This window comes from Oncorhynchus tshawytscha, linkage group LG03, assembly GCF_018296145.1.
Source record: "Oncorhynchus tshawytscha isolate Ot180627B linkage group LG03, Otsh_v2.0, whole genome shotgun sequence".
Lineage (NCBI taxonomy): Eukaryota > Metazoa > Chordata > Actinopteri > Salmoniformes > Salmonidae > Oncorhynchus > Oncorhynchus tshawytscha.
Window position 1 is genome coordinate 39,844,233 of NC_056431.1, and position 12,358 is coordinate 39,856,590.

The window sequence follows — 12,358 nt, forward strand, 5'->3', positions numbered from 1 at the left end:
ACTGTGTGCCCTACTGAACTCAACCCTGAACACTGCCGAGGGGACACAACTTAAAGTACATGCTGAAGTGCTACCAGAGTGTTAATAAATACATGATATGTTAATTTGGGCATTGTTACCTGCCTACAATATCCACCGTAGAGTGCATAGGTTACAAGCCCATTGTAAGTCAATAGAGCTAACTGTCTGGCTACTATTGTTAGCTAGCCACAAATAATTGTTAGCTAGCTACCCACAATTAATTTACATCTACCTTGGATAACATTGGTTTTAGGTCATTTTTGCCTGTTATACTATCTGGTTAGCTACATTATTACGATTCACGTATAGCTAGCTGATAGGAATGAAATAAAACATTTGCTTTGTGTATTTGTTGTTTCATCTCTACTGCCATTGTCCTGGCTAGAAGAAGGAAGGTTCAGATAATGGGTGAGTTGGCTAGCCACAAATAATTATAAACTAGGGGGTTGCCTGTTTTGCATGTTATTTTGACATTAATGTGTGTCAAATATCAGTTTGTACCCATGGATAATTGACATCTACTGTACCTTGCTTAACATTAGTTTTAGGTCATTTTTGCTTGTTTAAGTAGCTAGCTGGCTAGCTAGATTACAGTGACTCACTTATAACTGGCTGATAATTATGAAGTAAAACAATTGTTTCTTTTGTTTCTATTGTTGCCATTGTCCTAGCTGGAAGATGTTTCAGTGAATGGGCAGATGCAGTGCGAGGTAATACAGTAGGGGGAGAACAAGTGCTTCTCAAATGTAAGGTTTTATATGTTCTCCACCCTCTTGTCCTCTCAAGAACGTACTCAAGAGAGTCCTCTGAAAATGCACTTGGAGCATGAGAGTGTGAAGCACAGTAGTATGCATATTGAGAAACATCCCATTACCCATCATTCAGGGCAGGTGTTTTTTTGGGGGGGCGGGGGGGTTGCCTGTTTTGAATATTATTTTGACATTAATATGTGTCACCTATCAGTTTCTAAACAATATTTAAAAAAATAATAATCATTGAGTGAATAAAGCCATGGTCGCTTTTTTGCTTTCTTGAGTGAGGCAGCTCCAAAATGCAGCTGTTTCAGCCCAGTTCAGTGCTTTCTGTGGTGGTTGAGCAGCCAGCGGAAAATACAGAGCGTAGAGGTTGGTAATGTTCTCTGGTTGCGCCATGATTGGGTAATGTTTTCTAGTTGTGCCGGGATTGGCTCAGTGTTCTGTAACTCATGGGGACACTACATCACCGCTAAATCTAAGGGTAGAGCTCGAAAATTCAAGCCCCTTGGGTGCTGCATTAGAGTTACATTAGAAGTGCCCATCCAAGAAGCCTCAAGGTCATTGGCCACAGATAAAATTGTCAAATCATGCTATTTCTACACTAGCTTTGATTGGACTGATCATGTCAACATCATACTTTCAAAATCTTAGCAGTCATCATCATGAATCAAGTTTACAATCTACAGGCAAATGCTTTTTCATCCGTGTCATATAAAGAGAAATTACAGATAAAACGTATCGGTACTCATGGGCCATTGGACATAAACATTACACAACAAGTAGGAAATCGCAAATTCAACAATGAGTGGTTTGGAAGGAATTAGTGGCTAACTGGAAGCATTGCAAAGCAATCCCTAGTCTGCTATTCAGTGGAGTGGGTTTGTAGTTCCAAGTCTGGGTTTAAGGGTCTCTTTTCCAAACTTAAAAGGATAAACATTCAGCGTTGGCCATGCTGTCAATTCAGCATGACTTCTGCCATCAAAACAACTGGAAACTCAGAACCTTGAAATCTGACTTCAGTGAGTTCAAGACAGCTGGGAACTCGGAATTGAACGGTCATCCAAATCGGTATTGCAAGTCGGGAACTCAGGCCTCTTTCTAGAGCTCCAACATCATCGTAATTTGACCTTGTTTTTTTCCCCCAGAGTTCCCAGTCATCTTGGACGCACCATCAATCCAGAGAATGCCAGACTTTGATGACAAAATTTGCTCACGAAGGACCTGTTCAAGTGAACACAGCAAGGTGAGTCCAAAACTGTATTGTATGATGCTTCATGAATTATGTAATATACCAGGGAGATATGTATACAGTAGCTAATAAAGTAATACTAAGTGTATGTTGTGTAGTAAGCTGATTGTAGCCCATGTGCCTCACCCTAGTAATTTGGTCCCTTTTCCCCTCTTAATTTCAACTACCGTTCTGACTTGGTGGTGCACACAGCCTATAGGCTGTTTTAGAGAAATGTATTCATTGAATATTGTAAGAGCTTTCCATCTCTGCTCATATGCCCCTTTTATTTATCTTATGGTTCTGACTTGGTGTACAGGGAGAATAGTGTAAGAACTGTCGTGGAAATTAAGTACTGAGAGACTTGGTCATTTCGTCAAACAATCATCTTTATTTAATATCAATTAATTATTGCAATAATGAGACCGGTGTTATCTTAACCCCCGACCCTGGCCTATTTTCCCAGGCCAGGATGTCTAAGAACCATTGAGGCCTTTGTTCTACTCCTCTCTATCCGTGTTACAACCACCCCACATCCTGTCACTGGAATGATAGCTGTAGGTTTTATCACCAGGAAACTAGAGTGGACAACATAAAACTCAGCACTAGCAGGACAGAAATATCTCACTGTTTAGGTGAATAATTGTTACATATCCAACAAATAAGGTGAATACATAATTTTTCTGTCACAGAACAGCACATGCTCTTAATTCTGTCACTGTACATTTAAAAAATGCTGAACAAATAGTTAAATTAGCTACATCCGTCCTAACTCGCTCATTAATGTCTTCATCAAAATTACAGATTGCCTCTTAGCCGCTCGTCATCCCCTTATGCTATAGTTTGTACATCTCAATTGTCAATAGAAACCACATTTGTTTAAGCAAGTCAGCCATATCAGCTATGTTTTTTTTAAAGGAAGTAAATGAGGCTGAATTAACTGTTTCGCTGCCAGGAGCCTCACCAATGGAGCCACCCACCCTAGATACACACACAAACAAGCACACAGGAATGGTCAAACATGCAAACACACACACTCACACACAAGACATTGGTTAAACAGTACTAACCTGCTGGGCTATGAGGGACTGGTACTGGTCACTGTTCCTGACCAGGCACAGCGGAAGTGGAGCATGGCCTGCTGGCTGCCAAGGAGATTGACCCGCACCGGCATGGCACTGTAGCGCATCAGGGGCCTCATTTATCAAGGTTTAGAGTATTTTTTGTGCACATGCACCTTTGATAAATGAGGCCCCAGGGCCTCAAACACAAGCGTCTTTTCAAATGTGACACCACCAAGGTAGCAGCCATACACTGCAGTGCTGTCCTTGCGCTACACATCAGCTCCAGCAGGGCCAGGATTCCTCCTGAATAGGGTTGCAAAGCTACCAATAATTTACCAAAGTCACTGGAATTTTGGTAATATATACTTGAATAACTTTCCTTTTTTATATATCTGTGTCCATATTGTCCATGAGTTTCTAGTAGATAAACCATATGGTTCAAGAGAAAAATAGCCTAATTCATGAAAAACAATTACCTCTGCACCTCGTCCAACTATTGACTTTTTTCACAACTGCCACCAGTTTGATGCCAAAACATTAACAATAACATATTGACATAGAAAAATGTTGAAGAAAAAAGGATACTCATATTAAACACCAATGGTATTCACAACGTAGATGGTTTATGTGTTGTTATGTGTTAATAACATTTAGATTACTTTACCCAGCAGGCTATGCGGGAGGCGGATGGTTAAAAATGTCTTGCATGGCTAAACATGGGGTTTTCTAGCTGAAGTATATGTAGTTAAACCTACGCCCCAGTTTGTCATTATACAAGGAACAAACATAACACTTTATATTTAGGATAATGTTTTACAGCTTTGTAATTTTATCATTTAATTTCATTATTTGACATTACACCTGACAGAGGGCCAGAGATAATTACAGACACCTGTGATAATCTGAAGTACCTAAAAGGGCCACTACATGTCTTGTGATATATTCTGGTAGTTTACTTGGAATTTCCAATATTATACCCTCTCTTTGCAACTCTACTCCTGAAGTATAGGAAAGCTACTTTAGGGTCTGTCGATATTTAGATTCTATTGCAGAATTAGTTTACCTTTAACACTCATTATGTGCTCCATTGTGGCTAAAACACCCCATGGCTAAGGTACGAATACAGTGCCTTCAGAAAGTATTCACACCGCTTGACTTTTTCCAAATGTGGTTGTTTCAGCCCGAATTAAGCCATTATTAAAAGTAAATGTTGTGTCGCTGATCTACTACACACAATACTCCATAATATAAAAAGGGGAATTCTGTTTTTAGAGATCTTTACAAGTTAATTTAAAAAAAAAATGATATGTCTTGAGTCAATAAGTAGATAAGTATTTTCAGTGGCTTGCGACGGCTCACTCGTAAATTTTAAGTGAATCCAAACCTTACCTTTGTTTCCTCAGAGACTTCCTCTAGCTGACGGCTTCCGACGTCAAACTTCAATCCCACCGTGTAGGCGGAAATACCCATCTGGCAAGTACGGGAAATGTTTATAGGTGAATGCAGGTCCTAAGAGCAATGGTGTTAAATCCGCTCTGGAACTAAAGCTGATCGATATCTCACGCATCCCGTTGTCTCGTGACAGATCTACGGCACCATATGTTTACGTAGTCTGTCCACGAGAGATGATGTACACTTAAACCTTTTTAACTTTGCTTCAATCACACATTACTTGTTTGAAGCATATCTCCATCGGGATGAGATTTGTGAATGATTTATTACATGTAATAATATTACATATAAGCCTACACGTAGCCAACTTTATTTAAGAACAAAATCGGTCTTTGCTCCCATAGACACACAGAAGCATGGTATTTTTGAGGTGAATGGAAACCTTCAGGTGCTCTATATGAAGGAGAAACCCCTTCCCTTTGAGACCAAATCTAGAAGAGTAGTAAGTGCATTTAACACTTTACTGTCCCTCCCTACAATATAACCAACTTCCTAGCTATGACTTGTTTTGCCCTCGGAAGGTTTATAATTGCAACATTAAAAAGACAGAAGTCACAGATAAACCTTTGTGTCACGATCGTCGTAGTTAGGGGACCAAAGCACAGGTTGATGTGAATACATATTTTCTATGAAAGACGAAAAACCACGAAGTACACTAAACAAACAAAATAACAAGACGAACGTGACCACTATCAAAACTGAGTGCAAACATGCAACATCACATAGACAATAACCCACGAAATACCCAAAGAAGATGGCTGCCTAAATATGTTTCCCAATCAGAGACAACAATAAACAGCTGCCTCTAATTGAGAAACAATCTAGGCAACCATAGACACACATAAACACCTACATGGTAAACAACCCCATAAACCTACATAACCCCTAGACAGTACCAAACACATACATCACCCATGTCACACCCTGACCTAACCAAAATATATAAAGAAAACAAAGAATACTCAGGTCAGGGCGTGACACTTTGGCTAATGTTATAAGGGATCAAACTGGGATCGAGTAATCTTTTTGCTGATAAGAGCAAACCGCATTCTACTTGATAAATAAACCCTCCTAATTTTCTACAGTGTGTACATATTCATCTGTATGGAATGTGGCCGCCCTCATTATTAAGTTAGGCCTTTTCTTTCTTTTTTGCAGTGTCCTTGTTTCTACATGTTTTCCAAGAAAAGCCTTTATTGGAGGATGCTTTTCTTGATGGAAAGAAGGTAAACAGTTTGTAATTTCCTTAATTTGTGCTGGTAAATCAATCCATAACTTGATGGATTTGAAACTTTTTTGTCAAGGCTCATTTCAAGGTACTATTTAAGATTGATGGTCAACATTCATGGCTGTAAAAACAATGCATTCTCTAAGCACACATTTCCTTTTCCCTCTACAGAAAGCCTGTGTATATTCATCAGATTTCTGGCCATTTTGATGTGGGAAACCTTGCTTCCTATGTTTAACGTGACTGGTTCTTCAGAGAAGATCTTCAAGGTGTGGGAAACCTTCCTTCCTATGTTTAATGTGACTGGTACTTCAGAGAAAACCTTTAAGATGTGATGTCTTACACAATATAGCTTACTCAGGTGCATGTGTGAGATTGACAATGTGAAGAAAACAGCAACTTTGACTATTACAAAAACATATCAAGAGTAAATGTATTCAAATGAATTAAAACATGTCTGTTGATACTGTGGCTCACTGTGACCCGAATTACAAGCATGACTTAGTTGGCTTATGTCAATACAGTGAACAAAGATAACATTCCTGATTAAATGTTCTGCTGACCTAAGTTGTGGGGAGTCTCTTGCACGTGTCTGACGCCTTCCCATGGCTGTTTTTTCTCTTTGTGATGCGGGAACCAAACTGCATGGCTCTCTTAGGGAGTAGAGCAAAGGTCCCAAGGCCCAGCTCCTTGGCAGCCAGCCTCAGTAGTAGTTCCTCCCGACAAATCTGCCTTCTCGGGCACTGGCAGGGCATTCAGGAAACACACCACATCCTCGTCCAAATAGGGAAGCCTATACAAAACCAACAAATAAATATAGCATGTGCGATTGCTTCAGTTCCTCAATGGCAATGCTAATAGAGCAACAAAAAAAAGTACCTTTTAGTTGAACTCTTTCCTTGAGTAAATCTAGTGCATTGAAATTACTTAGGAACTGTGGCCACTTGGAGACACGAGTTAGTCCTCTCACTCAAACCCTTGTAAATGTTTTGTCTTGTGTTGCATCTATCCCACATTTTCCAGTAATAGTCTTAAAGTTACTGAATGTATCCAGAGTATTTTCCGATTTCGTCATCAACAAATGCGGCGAAAAGCACAGTAAATTAAAAATGCACATAAAATCAACAGTGTAGTGTTTGGATTCAGACTTGTCAGGTGAACGGTTGTGTACTCACCTTTGGTCTAATAATTTTCCCATTATCTCTAAACTGTTCCCTTTCAATTGCTACGATGGTTATGCATATGTTTTTCATATTTCATCTGTAAGTGTCACACCCTGACCATAGTTTGCTTTGTATGTTTCTATGTTTTGGTTGGTTAGGGTGTGAGCTGGGTGGGCATTCTATGTTACATGTCTAGTTTGTCTAGTTCTATGTTTGGCCTGATATGGTTCTCAGAGGCAGGTGTTCGTCATTGTCTCTGATTGGGAACCATATTTAGGTAGCCTGTTTGGTGTTGGGTTTTGTGATTGTTCTTGTAACTGTCTAGTGTTAGTTTGCACCAGTTTAGGCTGTTTCGGTTTTCACATTACATTTATTGTTTTTGTATTGATTCGTGTTTACTTTGTTTTTATTAAACATGAATCTCAATAGCCACGCCGCATTTTGGTCCGACTCTCTTTGCCATACAGAAAACCGTGACAGTAAGAAACATTTAAATGCAGCCCCATCCATATAGGCCAATTTCCACAAGTGTAAAGGGTTAAACAAAAACTCTTTCTCTGAGCAACTGTATTCGTATAAAATAATATGAATTCCCTTTTTAACCCTAACCCTATAGGTGAATCTGTGCCTTTCTTTTTGATCAAGTTATTCATGGCCTCTTTCTGTGTTCCTATTTTTTTAATCATGGAAAATCTGCTTGCCACTGAAGAAGCACAGAAACTGTGACGTCAGACTGGTGTGACTCAAATCAACATTTAAATTGGTGGTAATAAATGGGCATTAATCACTAAAACGAAAACAAATGTTATTGCTTAGTGTCCTATTCAGTACTTGCCTAGCCTCCTTCCCATGGTCCGCTATGATTCTGTCATCTCGAAATTAGATTCCTTGTAGATATTCTGCCCAGCTCCATTGCCAGCTCTTGGACCAGACCCTAATGCCCAGAGGTCTTGAAGCGGACTCTGTGTCTGGAGTACCCTGCCTTCTGCTCATTGGCTACAAAACCTGTCAAAACCACTTGCAGACAGAGCAGTGGTTCGATTAGGCCTACATACTGTTGATCGAATTTACACCACGCCCAAGCTAGCATAATTTTCTCAAAAAAGGAAAATACTTTATTCACATCTAAATGGCATGTTCCTTATTACTTTACCCATGTGATCTACAAAGCGGGGGCAGGTAGCCTAGTGGTTAGTGTTGAACTAGTAACCGGAAAGTTGCAAGAATCCCCGAGCTGACAAGGTAAAAAATCTGTCGTTCTGCCCCTGAACAAGGCATTTAACCTACTGTTCCTAGGTCGTCATAAGAATTTGTTCTTAACTGACTTGCCTAGTTAAATAAAGGTAGAATAAAAAATAAATAAAAAGGACAAGACAAACACATCAGTAATACTGTACCTTGGCAGATGAAGTGAACCCCCCTCGGTTTGTTGCCTTCTGTGAGGAAGCCGGTTCCTTTCGCTGCAAACCACACAGCACATCCAATGCTGTCATCAAGCACAGTATCCAATGGGTGTACCAGGTGACAGATGAGATCCTGGCGAGTTTTCTGCAACTCCTTCTGGGGGACGTTGATTTCAACATAATTCAATTTTCTCTCAAGTGCTGAAGCTCTTGCAGGCCTGCTCTGCCAGTGATCCTGTCTGGAATGTCAAAGGGGCTATACACATGGGAATCAGCAACGTCCGTTTTAGAATCCATGGGCTTTGATTTGTGCTTTTTGCTTTTCTCGGTAGACTCCTTCAGCACCTTTGGTTCTTGCAGTTTGAATGCCACATTCAGAAGGTCAATTGGTTGGTGGGTTGGGATGTGGCGGTCAGCCAGAATCATGGAATCAAGGAAATGATGGCAATTGCCGCTTCATCATTGGTCGGTGGTGATGTCACGAGTGTATCAAAGAGAAGACACTGCACATGCCTCCATACTAGAGGTCGACCGATTAATCGGTATGGCCGATTTCAAGTTTTCATAACAATGGTAATCGGCATTTTTGGACACCGATCATGGCAGATTACATTGCACTCCACGAGGAGACTGCTTGGCACACTGACTACCTGTTATGCGCGTACAGCAAGGAGCCAAGGTAAGGTGCTAGCTAGCATTAAACATATCTTATAAAAAACGATCAATCTTACCATAATCACTAGTTAACTACACATGGTTGATGATATTACAAGTTTATCTAACTTGTCCTGCGTTGCATATAATCGATGCGGTGCCTGTTAATTTATCATTTATCATCGCCAAACGGGTGATTTAACAAGCGCATTAGCAAAAAAAGCACTGTCGTTGCACCAATGTGTACCTAACCATAAACATCAACGCCTTTCTTAAAATCAATACACAAGTATATATATTTAGTTTAGTTTATATTTAGTTTAGTTTAGTTTTAACTAGGGAAATTGTGTCACTTCTCTTGCGTTCTGTGCAACAGAGTCAAGGTATATGCAGCAGTTTGGGCCGCCTGGCTCATTGCGAACTGTGTGAAGACTATTTTTTCCTAACAAAGACAGAAAACTTCGCCAAACAGGGGAGGATTTAACAAAAGCGCATTTTTAAAAAAGCACAATCGTTGCACGAATGTAACTAACTATAAATATCAATGCCTTTTAAAAATCTATACACAGAAGTATATTTTTTTTAAACCTGCATATTTAGTTAAAAGAAATTCAGGTTAGCAGGCAATGTTAAACTAGGGAATTTGTGTCACTTCTCTTGCGTAATTATGACATAACATTGAAGGTTGTGCAATGTAACAGCAATATTTAGACTTATAGATGCCACCCGTTAGATAAAATATGGAACAGTTCTGTATTTCACTGAAAGAATAAACGCTTTGTTTTCGAAATGATAGTTTTCGGATTTGACCATATTAATGACCTAAGGCTCGTATTTCTGTGTGTTATTATATTATAATTAAGTCTGTAATTTGATAGAGCAGTCTGACTGAGCGGTGGTAGGCAGCAGCAGGCTCGTAAGCATTCATTCAAACGGCACTTTACAGCGTTTGCCAGCAGCTCTTCGCAATGCTTCAAGCATTGCGCTGTTTATGACTTCAAGCCTATCAACTCCCGAGATTAGGTTGGCAATACTAAAGTGCCTATTAGAACATCCAATAGTCAAAGGTATATGAAATACAAATTGTATAGAGAGAAATAGTCCTATAATAACTACAACCTAAAACTTCTTACCTGGGAATATTGAAGACTCGTGTTATAAGGAACCACCAGCTTTCATATGTTCTCATGTTCTGAGCAAGGAACTTAAACGTTAGCTTTTTTACATGGCACATATTTCACTTTTACTTTCTTCTCCAACACTTTGTTTTTGCATTATTAAACCAAATGGAACATGTTACATTATTTATTTGAGGCTAAATTTATGTTATTGATGTATTATATTAAGTTAAAATAAATGTGTTCATTCAGTATTGTTGTAATTGTCATTATTACAAATATATATATATAGAGAAATTGGTATCAGCTTTTTTTGGTCCTCCAATAATCGGTATCGGCGTTGACAAATCATAATCGGTCGACCTCTACTCCGTACTGCCTCACTGAGAACATCAATAAGACTATTCACCACAAATGTTCTCTCATCAGACTCCAGCAACACCTCCAGGTCTTTAACTGAGGCTTGTGAGCTCGGATCATGTTCTTCCTCCTATGACAACTGAGGGATTATCATGTTCAGTGAGCAAACTGGAGAGGTTAGGGAGAATTAATTAGGGAGAGACCTGAATTGTTCATCACTGCTGAGGTGTTCCTGGGGATACCCTCCAACTTGGATTCCTGACTAATAGATGACAGACTCTCACCTGCGTGAACCCATGGATAAACTTCAAAGGTCAAAGAGCCAGACTCTGCAAAGGTAAATTCTGTAAACACCTACTGCTGGAACCTCTTGCCACTCTGTCAGAGCCAGGGAGATGGGCAGCCACAGATGTCATAGTGAAAGACTTCTCCTCAGCGGCATATTGCCAAAGCAAGCTTTGCCGGCCAAAGACGTCTCTCCTAAACCAGAGATAGTGTCCGGCCTGTTGGTAATAGGTAAAAGTCCAGGGTCCACAAAGTTTGGCCAGGACAGACAGGATCTCTGTAGGGCTGTCACAGGCTGTGAGATGGTGGCCAATAACATCAGTGTCATTATCTTCTGGTCTCAATGACAGTCCACCAAAAACCTCTCCGTTCCACATCAATACATTCCTGTTACTGTCTTGTGCTGGCTGAGGTGAAAGTCAATCTCATGTGAAGTACACGAGCAGAGAACAGACACTGGTAGTGGGGATTTGAAGCTTTTTTGGTGATACGACTGGAGTTAGGCCCTCTATTACTTAGGTGTTCCTGCATACTCTTCTCCAGCATACAACAGATATCACATATATTTATAGCTAGTGTAACAGTATAACTTTAGACCGTCCCATCGCCCATACCCGGGCGCGAACCAGGGACCCTCTGCACACATCAACAACAGTCACCCACGAAGCATCGTTACCCATCGGGGAACCACTACTTCAAGGTCTCAGAGCAAGTGACGTCACCGATTGAAATGCTATTTAGCGCGCACAACCGCTAACTAGCTAGCTACTTCACATCCATTACACTCACCCCCCTTTTGACCTCCTCCTTTTCCGCAGCAACCAGTGATCCGGGTCACGGCACCAATGTAACAGTATAACTTTAGACCGTCCCCTCGCCCATACCTGGGCGCGAACCAGGGACCCTCTGCACACATCAACAACAGTCACCCTCGAAGCATTGTTACCCATCTCTCCACAAAAGCCGTGGCCCTTGCAGAGCAAAGGGAACCACTACTTCAAGGTCTCAGAGCAAGTGACGTCACCGATTGAAATGCTATTTAGCGCGCACCACCGCTAAAAAAGATAGCGTTTCACATCCGTTTCACTAGGAAGGCTTCATTTGTATTCCCCTCCCAGATTGTGTAGAGTTCGACACATCCTGGACCTTCTTCATGTTGACCAGTTCCTCTGATGGAAGAAAAGTTCACAGGTTAGTCTATCTATGGCTAAGAGAAAACTAAACTTGTAAAATAATATGAAACTTGTATGAACTTTGGCCTACTTTTGCATGAACCAAGAGTCTGCACTCTGTCTGCCAAGAAGAATAGGTTACTGTTGGGCTGTTGGACATAGACGCTCTGAAATAAATATGGATGAAGATTAGAAGATGTCCGTAAATTATGGTCTGACAATAGCATATTTGTTAGAGCAATCAGTGGGTTTTAAACAAATTAAATTAGCTAAGCCTGTTTTACCCTATTATTACGCAGATTGGAGCTCATCAATCACCATTTTATGTTCCTTGATCTACAGAAACATTTCACTTTCAGTGAGAAAACCTTATATAGCTAGCTACAGACATGAAGTCAAGTCAGAGAACCTTTATAAGATGGCATAGCCAACGTTTGCCAAAGAGCTAGCTAGCT

At 40.3% G+C, this 12,358-nt stretch overlaps 1 pseudogene; it reads right to left on the minus strand.

Annotated features, from left to right (window-relative positions):
* Window positions 1–5,434: 5,434 nt before the first annotated feature.
* On the minus strand, window positions 5,435–11,277 carry LOC112224110 (annotated as a pseudogene).
* Window positions 11,278–12,358: the final 1,081 nt, after the last annotated feature.